This window comes from Diceros bicornis, chromosome 36 (genome assembly GCF_020826845.1).
Source record: "Diceros bicornis minor isolate mBicDic1 chromosome 36, mDicBic1.mat.cur, whole genome shotgun sequence".
In the NCBI taxonomy this organism is placed as follows: Eukaryota; Metazoa; Chordata; class Mammalia; order Perissodactyla; family Rhinocerotidae; genus Diceros; species Diceros bicornis.
Window position 1 is genome coordinate 18,976,715 of NC_080775.1, and position 13,303 is coordinate 18,990,017.

Genomic DNA, 13,303 nt, shown 5'->3' on the forward strand with positions numbered 1-13,303 from the left:
TAACGTTTCTTGTAGCACTGGTTTCTTGGTGACAAACTCCTTTAATGTTAGCTTTTCTGGCAAATTTTTGATCTCTCCTTCCATTTTGAATGATAACCTTGCTGGGTAGAGTATTCTCGGCTGTAAGTTGTTTCCTTTTAGCACTTTAAATATATCGTGCCACTCTCTTCTAGCCTGTAAGGTTTCCACTGAGAAGTCAGCTGATAGCCTTATGGGGTTTCCTTTGTATGTAACTTGTCTTTCTCTTGCGGCTTTTAGGATTCTCTCTTTATCTTTAATTCTGGACATTTTGATTATGATGTATCTTGGTGAGGACCTCTTTGGGTTTATCTTGTTTGGTGCTCTCTGTGCTTCCTGTACCTGGATGTCTATTTCCTTCCTTAGGTTAGGGAAGTTTTCATCTATTATTTCTGGAAATAGATTCTCTGCCCCTTTGTCTCACTCTTCTCCTTTCAGGACACCTATAACACAGATGTTAGTGCACTTGATGTTGTCCCAGAGGTCCCTTAGACTGTCCTCACTCTTTTTAATTCTTTTCTTTTTTACCTGTTCAGCTTGGGTAATTTCTTCTAGTCTTTCATCCAGCTCGCAGATCCATTCTTCTGTATCCTCTACCCTGCTTTTGACTCCCTGTAGTGAATTTTTCATTTCGAGTATTGTATTCTTCATTTCTGATTGGTTCCTTTTTATATCTTCCATTTCTTTGTTGACATTGTCATTGAGTTAATCTATTCTCCTCCACAGATCAGTGAGCATCCTTAATACTCTTTGTTTGAACTCTCTGTTAGGTAGGTTGCTCATTTCTGTTTCACTTAGTTCCCTTTCTGGGGTTTTGTCCTGTTCCCTTACTTGGAATGTATTCCTTTGCCTCCTTATTTTGCCTCTTTCCCTGTGTTTGTGTCTATGTATTAGGTAGGTTAGCTACATCTCCTGCTCTTGGAGACGTGACCTTATATAAGTGATGCCTTAGGAGGCCTGCATTGTGCTTCCCTCAGTTCTCAATATTCCAGGGTTGACCCCTATTTGGGCTATGTGTGTCCTTCTGTTGTGGCCTGTTTGATCTCCCTGTAGGTGCCCAGGGAGGCTGAGCTATGCTCCTGGTCAGCTGTTGTAATGCTCAGCTGCTTGTAGTTGTTTTGGGCCCTTCAGTCTCTTTGTCAGGTGTGGGGAGCCCCAGCACAGTTGGCTGCAAGTTCTAATACCACATTTGTGTTGCAGTATTTCTTTTAAGCGGGTAGGCCCCCAGCGTAGCAGGTTGTCAGTCTCAGGGGCTTACAAATGCTTTAAGCCTCCAGCCTTTAGGTCACTTGTCAGCTCTCTGAGGATTGCAGCTGGGTGGGGCTGGCCTCAGGCATGGGAGCACCCAATTGTTTCAGGCTTTGGAAGGTGGGGCAAACCCCCTATGTGGGTCTTTGATAAGCACAAGTCTTCTGCAGCTGACAAGCCCTGCTCCCCAAAGGTCCACACACACAGTCAACACAGTCCTGCCCTGTGTGCACACCCCGACCTCCTGAAGGGGACCCAGTCTCTCCACGGTGGGACCCCACACACTCCACCACTGCCCCACACTCTCCACCCATTCCTTGTGCACGCCCTGCCCCACTGAAGTGGGATCAGTTGCCAGGCTGCAGAGAATCCAGTCACCAATCTATGCAGGCCCACAAGTTGTCTGAGGGCTTGTCGTTGGGTGTGGCCAGTCTCTAGGGTCGGCTGCCTGCCCTGCCTAAGCTGGATTAAATCAGTGCTCTAGTGGGTGGGGCAGACCCTGGGCTAGCAGGCCCTAGGGAGAACTCCAATGGTGTCTGTGTCAGCACGGCCACACCAGGCCACAACAATGGCCGCCACCAATGTCCCAGTCCCTGGAGAGGTCTCACCTCTCACTGCAATGCACTCAGAGCCTATCAGGCGAGTCTCTTTTCACCAAAGCACTGTGTACCTTTCTTTCTGGTGATTTTAGGTTGCTTTCTGAGGCAGGTGAATTTGTGCATGGGCCCTTTAAGAGCTGGTTTTAATTTCTTTGTGAGCCAGCTTTTCTGGGGCTACTCCCCAATGTTTTAGTTACAGGCAAAGTCAGATATTATGCCACTCGTCTTGATTGTGCTGGGTCCACAAAATGCCCACAGCGGGGGCACTCCCGGTGCAGGGACCTGCTCCTCCAGGGAGGGCTGCATACCTGTGGGTGGCTCCCGGGTGGCTGTGAAGCTGGCGGCTTGTGAAGGTGGCGTTTTTTCTCTCTATAAGGGAGTTTCTGCCTTTTCCACCTCAATTAGGATTTTCCTTAGTTGCAGGATTTCCTCTTATCCAGTTTTCAGTTCTGTCTCAGGGGTAATTTTTCCACGAGTAGTTGTAAATTGGCTGTGTCCGCGGGAGGAGGTCAGTTCAGAGTCCGCCTATGCCGCCATCTTGACTTCCTCCTCCCTTTGCCCCTGTTTAAAATTAGATTATGTGGTTTTTTCTGTTGAGGTATATTTGTTCCTTATATATTTTGGATATTAACCCCTTATCAGATATATGATTTGTGAATATTTTCTCCCATTCCATAGGTTGCCTTTTCTTCTGTTGATTGTTTCTTTTGCTGTACAGGAGCTTTTTAGTTTGTTGTAATCCCACTTGTTGATTTTTGCTTTTTTGTTTGTGCTTTTGGTGTCTTATCTAAAAAGTCATTGACTAGACCAATGTCAAGTAGCTTTTTCCTTATGTTTCCTTCTAGGACTTTTTTAGTTTCAGGTCCTACATTTAAGTCTTTAATCCATTTTGAATTAACATTTGTGAGGAGTGTAAGATACAGATCCATTTTCATTCTTTTACTTGTGATATCTATTTTCCTGAAACCATTTACTGAAGAGATTATTTTTTCCACATTGATTATGCTTGACTCTCCTGTCAAATATATACATATACATGTTGGCCATATACACCCTGGTTTATTTCTGGGCTCTCAATTTTATTCCATTGGTCTATATGTCTGTTTTTATTCCAATATCAAATTGTTTTGACTACCATAGCTTTGTTATTACTTTTTGAAAGTTATTATTATTTGTTATTATTACTTTGTTATTATTATTTGAAGTCAGGAAGTATGATGCCCCCAGCTTTGTTATTCTTTCTCAAGATTCTTTTAGCTATTCAGGGTCTTTTGTGGTTCTATAAAAGTTTTAGGATTGTTTGTTCTATTTCTGTAAAAAAATGCCATTGGAATTTTGATAAGGATTGCAGTGAATCTATAGATGGCTTCGGGTAACAGTGATGTTTTAACAATGTTAATTTTCTGATCTATGACCATGAGACATCTTTCTATTCATTTGTGTCTCCTTCAATTTCTTTCATCAGTTTTTTATAGTGTTCAATGTATAGGTCTTTCACTTCTTTGGTTAAATTTATGCCTAAGTATTTTATTGTTTTTGGCGGTATTATGAATGGAATTGTTTGCTTTAGTTCTTTTTCAGATAGTTCATTGATAGTGTATAGAAATGCAACTGGTTTTATATGTTGATTTTTTATCCTGTAACTTTACTGAATTCATTTATTAGTTCTAACAGTTTTTTTGGTGGAGTCTTTAGGGTTTTCTTTATATAAAATTATGTCATCTACAAACAGACAATTTTACTTCTTTTATTTGGATAAAATAAAAGAAGATTTTTAATTTTTTAATTTTAATTTTTTTTCCTTGCCTGATTTTCTGGCTAGGATTTCCAGTACTATGTTGATTAGGAGTGGTGAAAGTTGGCAACTTTGTTTTATTCCTGATCTCAGAGGAAAAGCTTTCAATCTTTCACTGTCAAGTCTGATGTCAGCTGTGGGCTTATTATATATGGCCTTTGTTATGTTGAGATACCTTCTTTTATACACAAGTTGTTGAGAATTTTATCATGAATGTATGTTGAATTTTGTCAAATGCTTTTTTTTGCATCTATTGAGATGATTGTATGATTTTTATGCTTTGTTCTGTTAATGTGAAGTATCACATTTATTGATTTGTGTATAGAACCATCCTTGCATCTCAGGAAAGAATCCCTCTAGATCATGGTGTATGAGTCTTTCAATATGCTGTTGAATTCAGATTGTTAGTATTTTGTTGAGAATTTTTGTATCCATGTTCATCAGGAATATTACACTGTAGTTCTCTTTTCCTGTAGGGTCCTTATCTGGCTTTGGTATCAGGGTACTGCTGGCCTTGTAAAATGAATTTGGGAGTGTTCTCTCCTCTTCGATTTTTTGGGAGAGTTTAAGAAGGATTGGCATTAATTCTTCTTTAAATGTCTGGTAGAATTAAATGTCTGGTGAAACCATCTGGTCCTGGGCTTTTCTTGCTTTAGAGATTTTTTTTTGTTTGTTTTGCTGAGGAAGATTCACCCTGACCTAACATCTGTTGCCAATCTTCCTCTTTTTTGCTTGAGGAAGATTAGCCCTGAGCTAACATCTGTGCCAATCTTCCTCTACTTTGTATGTGGGATGCCTCCACAGCATGGCTGACACGTGGTGTATGTCTGTGCCCTGGATCCAAACTCGTGAACCCAAGCCTCTGAAACGGAGCCTGCAGAACTTTAACCACTATGCCACGGGGCCGGCCCCTCTTTAGAGGTTTTTGATTACTGGTTCAATCTCCCTACTTGTTACTTGTCCCTTCAGATTTTCTATTTCTTCCTGATTTACTCTTGGAAGGTTGTATGTTCCTAGGAATTTATCCATTTCTTCTAGGTTGTCCATTTGATGGTGCATAATCATTCATAGTAATGCCTCTTATGATCCTTTGTGTTCCTGTGCTATCTGTTGTAATAGCTCCTCTTTCATTTATAATTTTGTTTATATGAGGCCTCTCTTTTTTTGTGGTTAGTCTAGCTAAAGGCTTATCAATTTTGTTTATCTTCAGAGAACCAACTCTTCATTTTATTAACCTTTTCTAACGTTTTCCTATTCTCTATTTCATTTATTTCTGTTGTAATCTTTAGTACTTCCTTCTGCTAACATTGAGCTTAGTTTGTTCTTCTTTTCTAGTTCCTTGAGATGTAATGTTAGGTTATTTTTTAGATATCTTTCTTTTTTCATAAGTAAGTGTGTATTGCTATAAATTTCCCTCTTAGAGCAACATTGTATAGGTTTTGGAATGATGTGTTTCCATTTTACTTTATTTCAAGATATTTTTTGATTTCCCTTTTGATTTCTTCTTTGATCCATTGCTTGTTCCAGAGTGAGTTGTTCAATTTCCACATGTTTGTTATTTTTTTCATGTTTGCTCCTGTTACTGATTTCCAGTTTCATAAGATTGTGGTCAGAAAGGATACTTGATATGATTTCAGTCTTCTTAAATATTCTAACAGTTTTATTGTGACCTCTCTTATAGTCTATCCTGGAGAAAGTTTCGTGTGTGCTTGAGAAGAATGTGTATTCTCCTGCTGTTGGGTGGATTGTTCTGTATGTGTCTATTAGTTCCCTTCGGCCTATAGTGTTGTTCAAATCTCCTGTTTCCTTATTGATTCTCTGTCTGGATGATCTATTCGTTGTGGAGGGTGGAACACTAAAGTCCCCAACTATTAGTGTATTGCTGTTATTTCTCCTTGGCGTTCTGTTAGTATTTGCTTTATATATTTAAGTGCTCTGATTTTGGATGCATAAGTTTTTACAATTGTTATATCTTCCTGATGATTTAATTTCTTTACTATTATATAATGAACTTCTTTGTCTCTTGTGACCATTTTTAGATTAAAGTCTATTTTGTCTGCTTTAAGTATAGCTACCCCTGCTTTCTTTGGTTTACTATTTGCTTAGAATGTCTTTTTCCATTTCTTCATTCTCAGTATATGTGTGACATTAAAGCTAAAGTGAGTCTCTTGTATGCAATGTGTCTTTGGATCTTGTTCTTGTATCCACACAGCTCTTCTAGATCTTTTGATTAGGAAATTTTAATCCATTTACATTCAAAGTAATTATACATAGATAAAGACTTCCTATTGCCATTTTGTTATCTTTTTTCTAATTGTTATGTAGATCCTTCATTCCTTGCTTTCCCTCTTGCTGTATTTCTTATAATTTGATGACTTTTTGTGGCAGTATACTTTGACTTCTTTATCACAACCTTTTGCGTATCTACCACAGATTTTCCCTTTGTGTTTACCATGAGGCTTACATAAAATATCTTATAGTTATAATATCTTATTTTAAGCTGATAATGAACTTAATCACATACAGAAACTTTAAACTTTATTTCTCCCCTCTCACATTTTAGGTTATTGATGTTATAATTTACATCCTTTTTACATTATGTATCCAATAACAAATTATTGTTGCTATATTTACTTTTATTATGTTTGTTTTATAAATTTAAACTAGAGTTTCAAGTGATTTACAGACCACCATTACAATATTGACTTTGATTACATTTACCTTTACTGATGAGTTTTACACATTCATAGGTTTTTATGAAGTTAATAAGCATACTTTAATTTCAGCTTGTAGAATGCCCTTTACCATTTCTTGTAAGGCAGGTGCAGTGGTGATGAACTTCCTCAGATTTTGTTTGTTTGAGAAGTCTTTATTTCCTCTTCATTTCTGAGGTATAGCTTTGCCAGACATAGAATTTTTCCTTGAGTTTTTTTCTTTTAATGTTTGGAATATATCTTCCCACTCTCTCCTGGCCTGCAAAGTTACTGCTGAGAAACCACAGATAGTCTTATGGGGGAGCCCTTGTATGTGACTAGTTGCTTTTCTCTTGCTGCTTTCAAAAATACTTTCTTTGTCTTTGACTTTCAACAATTTTATTATAATGTGTCTTGGTGTAGAACTTTTTGGGTTCAAACTATTTGGAAACCTTTGAGCCTCATAAATCTGGATGTCCATTTATCTCTCCTAGTTTTGGAAATTTTTATCCATTATTTATTTAAATAGACTCTCTGTCCCTTTCTCTTGCTCTTCTTTTTCTGGGATTCCCGTAATGCATATATCGTTTCTTGATAGTGTCCCATACATCCCATAGGCTTTCTTCACTCTTCATCATTCTTTTTTCTTTTGCTCCTCTGACTGGATAATTTCAGATGACGTGTCTTCAAGTTCCCTGATTCTTTCTTCTTCTCAAGTCTGCTGTTGAAGTACTCTATTGAATTTTTCAGTTCAGCCATTGTATTCTTCATCTCTAGGATTTTTGTTTGTTTTTGATGGTTTCTGTTTCTTTGTTGAACTTCTCATTTTGTTCATGCATTGTTTTCTTAATTTTGTTTAGTTATATGTCTGTGTGTTCTTGTTAGTTCACTGAACTTCTTAAGATGATTGTTCTGAATTTTTTTCAGATATATTATAGATCTTTATTTGTTGAGGGTAATTTTTTAGAGCTTTATTAGTTGTCTTTGGTGGTATCACATTTACCTGCTTCTTTACGATCCTTGTATGTTTGCATTGGTATTTGTGCATTTGTGTAAGTGGTCTCCTTTTCCATATTTTATAGGTTCATTTCAGCAGAGAAAGACCTTCACCATTAGCTCAACTTGAGGTACTAGATGGGTCATTTGGTAACATTTGCGAGTAGGCAAGTGTTGCTATCATGGTCTCTAGTTGGGCAAGGCCACTGCCTGTGCTCTGATTTTAGAGGGGGTACACTGCTAGCTGGGATCTGTGGTTGGGTGGGACTGCTGACTGGGCTCTGTTTTCAAGTGGGTGTGCTCCCAGGTCAGGCATGGCTGCTGGCTATGTTCCGTGGTCAGGAGGGGCCACTAGCTGGGCTCTGCAATCACTTCTGATTGGGCAGGGTTGCAGGCTATGTTCTCTGGCAAGGCAGTGCCACTGGTTGGATTCCACCATTGGGCAGAGCTGTGGACCATGCTTCACAATTGCTCCTGAGTGGGTAGGGCCTTAGGCTGTGCTCCCTGACTCAAGGGTTTCACTGACTGGATTCAGGCAGGGATGCAGACCAGGCATCATAGTCAGTTGGAGCCTCAGGCTGTGCTCCAAAGTTGAATGGGGCTACAGGCTAGATTGTGTGATCAGGTATGCCATTGCTGTGCTCTTCCTTTGTTGAGGTCACTGGTTAGGTTCTCTGGTTAGGGAAGGCCTTCAAATGCACCCCACATTTGGGGAGGCTGGAGACTATGTTCAGCAATTGGGCAGGGTCACATGCTGGGCTCCACTGCTTGGTGAGATTGAAGGCTGGGCTCCATGTCTGAGTGGCACCATTGCACTACGTTCAAAGAAAGAAGATAACACATGCTCAGAATGAACAACATATGCTCAGAATGGAGACAATATGAGGGAGATCCACAATTGACATGTAACAGATGTTAGAAATAATCCTGTGTGGTAAGCCATGGAGATCTTGGGGTAGTTTGTTACCGTCATGTAACTTAATAAAAGCTGAGTGATGCAGAGTTTTTCTGTTTTATGCCTGGATGTAGTCTGGAAGTATGACTTTTTTTATTTTCATAGATTTCAGTTCCTTTTTCAGTTCAGTTCCTTAAAAGTAGAAGCTAAATAAATATTTTGATTGATTTAACACTTTGTAAAGTGAGTATGTCATTTTTAATGAGTTGCTTCTAAGTATGAGAAAACCATCTCAAACTAGCCTAAATAGCAAGGAGAGGTCACTGGCTCACATATCAGGAAAGTACAAAGGTGAAAGGGTCTTTGAGCCCAGTTTGATACAGTGGCTCATTCAGTTCATCAAAGACTGAGTTCGTATATATCTCTCCAATCTTCCTTTGACAGTGTCAGCTTTATTCTCATTTTTCCTTATTTGAGTAATGATGCAGCCAACCATTCCCGGGGTTGTGTTTTCTTGTCAACACTAGGAAGAGAGAAGGGCCCTTCTGGAAACTCGCTCGCAGAGTGGATAAACATCTTTCTTAGAAGCCACAATAAACTTCTTGCATCTTAGTGACAGGAAGTGAGTCACTCCTCCTTCTCTGAGCTATTAGTTATAACCTATTAAGCCCAACCTTAGGCACAGATTGAACCTCTTGAGCCAGATATGGTTAAGCTATCCCTAAAGGACATGCGGAAGTGAGTTTGCCCAAAGCAATGAATATTTATATGCGCTGGAAAAAATTGCAGTGAGTAGTATGCATTAACGCAGCTTTTTCATCAATCCCTGTGCATGAATATGTCATATGATTTGTGTTTTTGATTTTCACTGAATATACCTGTGCATTTAGCGTAACCCATGAGAAGTAGTAATTGAATAAGTTATCATCTAGCAAGTACATAGCCCATTTCACATGGCCACTATATTCATCCAATCCAGTTTTGCAAATTATCATCTGATCAGTTCCTTACCACACTTAATATGGTCAAATATGGCAAATATTTGATATGTTTCCATATTTTATGCTTTCATGCTCTATCTCACTACCTCTCTTTCTCTGATATATAATCTATTTATATCTATATTTATTTTTTGTTGTTTATTTTAAAGAGTTAAATGCTTAAACTCTGTTAAGCTTTGTGTGACTGCTTCCTTTTCTTTTTTCCATAAGCACTAAATTCATCTTGTTGTTTTCTTGAAAATATCTTCAGGCTTATCAAGATTCATTTCATAGCTTATTAGATTCCTGGAAAAGTAGTTGGTCTAACATATAACCTCAAAATGAATAATCTTCATAATTTTAATGGGATATTCTTGATTTTATCTCCTTCAGTTGAATATAGTAAAAGTAATAAAATACTTGGCTTGTTTTACTATTATTTTCTGGTAACTATTAACGGGTGTTTGAAGCATAATGCCAATTTGACCATGAAAATCCATTTAAAACCTTTAATTTTCTCCTCCTTATTTATCTAATTCTCAGATAGAGATGGTCTAAAGATTTTGCTGAGACACCATTTCATTTTGAATAATTTATAATCAATGTGATTTTTCTGGTTGTGCTAGATGACTGATCATTTATTTATTACATGTCTGGATGTTTTATACTTCAAAATAGAATTTTAATGGGCATTAAATCAATTAGAACACATTTGACAATCATTGCAGATTAACTGTATGTGGAGGTCTAAACCTTTTTTTGTTTTGATAAATATGTACTGATAAATACAGCACTGAGAACTGCTGAGAATCTCACTAAAATGAGGAAAAATTCCAATGAAAATTTTCCTACTCTGTCATATAACGTAGGCCCTTTAATGCATCCTAGATTTTGAAAAATTTCTGTCTGGTAAGTGAATGAATGGGTTTCAAACCAGCAGTTTCTTAGTGAAAATGCCTACATGATATTTAAAGTAAATCAATCTGTAATTAATATTTGCATTTTAAATAAAATGTGTGGTTGTAAGGGACTTGCATTTAGTTTTCCAATCACAATGCTATAAACTTCTTCTTCAGTTGGCTGTTTTCCTCTTTTCAATCCTTAATTCACAGTGAATTTATCAGAAAGATGCCCAGGGGAAATCAAATATGGTGAAACCCAACCACAGAGCTCAGCAGCAGAGGCAGAGGAAAACTAGCAGTTCAAGTGCTTGGCTAAAAATGAAGATTTTGAGTGATGCCGTCATATATTTTTTTGGTATTAATTAGGACCAAAACCAGGGTGGTTAAAGGAGGCATTTGTCTATAGTGGGGAATAGGAGGCTTGCTCTGTTGCCTGAAATTCTATCATTAGAGTTTTATTCCAGGAAGAGAGACAGGAGGGAGTGCATCTGTCTTAATGGTGTAATGGGATCAGGCGGAACTAAATTTTAATCCCACTTGTACCTCTGAGTAGGCCTGTAATCTCTGGGCAAATTATCTCATCAATTTAAGACTCAGCTTCAGCATTGGAACAAATATCTACTTCACCGGTAGGGGGGAAAATAATGTTAAATGAGTTAACGTGCAAAAATGATCAGGGAACATGGCCACTACGTGGTAGGCATTGGATGAGTGCCTGGGTCCTTACCTGCTTTCCTTTTTTATCCACTCTTTTTCTGCTCTCTTTCCCCCAAAAAAGGAAGTGGGAGGGTCCTGAAGATTAATGTAACCACTGATGGTTTAGTTGAGGACTGGGTCACAATAGGAAGCTCTTTATAAAATTTATCGTGAAACATGGAAGATGTTCAATTTCTTACACATTAAGGTATAGGCTTCTCACAGCACAAAATGGTTTTAAGAATTAGGCCAATTATTATATATAGAATCCTAATGTGAGATACAAGGAAGAAGCACTTTGGAATCAGACATCTGAATTCAAATATCATTAGTCTTAGAGTTGTGGTAAAACTTTACCTTCTCTGAGTTCTGGTTTCCTCTTCTGTAAATATGGTGAAAAATGTGTGTGAGGTGCTATGTGTGAATTTATTCCACACAGAGCTTGGCACTTAGGCTCTCAGTGGATTTTGCATCGTAGGGCCCCATTGTGACAAACAGAGTGGAGCTGGTTGAACTGTGTCAAATATTAATCCAGTAACTCAGCTGAAAGAATTCAAAAGTAGGCTGCGTGCAGGTCTTGTTTGGCATATCCCTGAGCTACAGCTGTCACTGATAATTGCTTAAAAGCTCAGTTAGCGTGGTGTCAAGTTGTTGCTTTCAGACAACTTGTGTATTTGGGAATAGACTTCAAATCATTTCGAAGAATATACTTGAATTTCAATTAATTCTCAAAGGTGTCTCAAGCACCTTGATGACCTTGGATTTAGACTTTATTCAAATCATTTGACATAACCTGCTCTCTCTTTTGAAAAGTTTTATATGGGATATAATGAATCATCTTGACAGTCCAAACACACAGTGGCAACTGTATTACATGTTCCATCAGTCAGGAAAGAAAGAAGAGTTTATTGCTGCACTTAAAATGTCTAATGCTAGACATAACCATTAAACTAGTTTCAAATGTTTTAAATTCAGAATGTATGGAATATGATTGGCCATGCTTAGAAACAGCTGCTGCCAGCAACTGATATATAAATTTAATAGTGGGGGGCCAAATTTGGGGATTACAGGTGAAGTAGATAAAATATGCGTGTAGAAAGGGTATTAGTGATGGGTGTGAAATTAGCTTTGGCCGTGATGTGGCATGGTGAGGGGCAGGGCTGTTCTTGAGCCTGTAGTAGGACTTAATACCTCCCTCTCCCAGGAGCTGAGTTTTCAATATCTGTCATGAATAATTATGCTTAGGAGGATAAGCCTGTAGCAAAGACCACAGTTGCGTCAAACTTTTCATGATTATGCCCATCAATTTACTGTTTGCAGTTTCTGAGATGTAAGCATAGATCTTTCAGTTGAAGTAGATTCTCTGTCCTGCCCTGACAGAACCTGCATTTTGGAATTAGAGTTTAGGGGAATCAAGTGAAAATTTTCTTTTCCATTTGATCCTGCTCATTAAAGTACACAGCAGGGATTCTCAAACTGTAAGTGCATTAGCATCACCAGGAGGGCTTGTTAAAATAGATTTTAGGCCCCATCTCCAGAAACTGGGGTATGGTTTGGGAATTTGTAGTTCTGTAAGTTTCCAGGTGAGACTAATGTTTCTAGTATGGAAATCACACTTTAAGAACCACTGGTACAGAGGAAGTACTTCAGGTGGGATGCTTTATGTTACAAATGATAGAACACCTGACTAAAGTGGCTTAAACAGTAGAAATTATCTCACATAACAAAAAATCCAGAAATAGAAAGTCCCAGAGTTGGTTTAGTGGCACAAGGGTCATCAAGGGCCCATGCGCTTTCCATCGTTCTGTGACATCCTCGTTGTGTTGGTTATGTCTTCCTCATATCCTTGGGTATCACTTCTACGTATCACTGGATAGCTGTGCAGCTTCAGGCATTAGATACCAACACAACAGCATTCAGAAGCAGAACAATGTAGAGATAGAAGATATTTTTTGTATCTCTCATGGGAAAACTCTTAGCCAAAAAGGAAGAAGAAGAAGGATTGACATGACTGCTGATAAGTAACCAACAACCATCAGAGGCAAACTTGCAAGTAATGTTAGGAAAATGTCCTTTAGCTTTTGTTTTCCACAAGGCATCTGAAATGACAGGAAAGCATTGTTTGCTTATATCATCCTGGTGACTTCCTGCCTGCCTGCCTGCCTTTCTTTCTTTCTTTTTGGTATTCTATTCCTCTGAATTCTCTCCATTATACACTCTTGCTTCCACCATCTGTTAATACTGTTTTCATCTAACTTCCTTCTTCCCATGCACTAGGAATTTAAAACTACATTTTGGACAGTAAATAATTGCAGTCTGAAATTTGAGAGTCACCTGCCTTTGCTTTCCATGGAGCAGAGTTGGATTTCCTTTCTCCTTCATGCCATTCTAAATGCCCCACCTTCACCCTCTTTGGGGAGGAGCTTTTGGACAAGACATAATAAAAATTTGGTTTGCCTTGCAGAGTTCCACTGTAAAGAA

At 38.3% G+C, this 13,303-nt stretch overlaps 1 protein-coding gene across 5 annotated transcripts in view; it reads left to right on the forward strand.

The window, feature by feature from the left end:
- The window catches only part of MALRD1 (MAM and LDL receptor class A domain containing 1), an 847,485-nt gene that overhangs the window by 87,086 nt on the left and 747,096 nt on the right, over positions 1–13,303 (forward strand). The window lies entirely within an intron of this gene.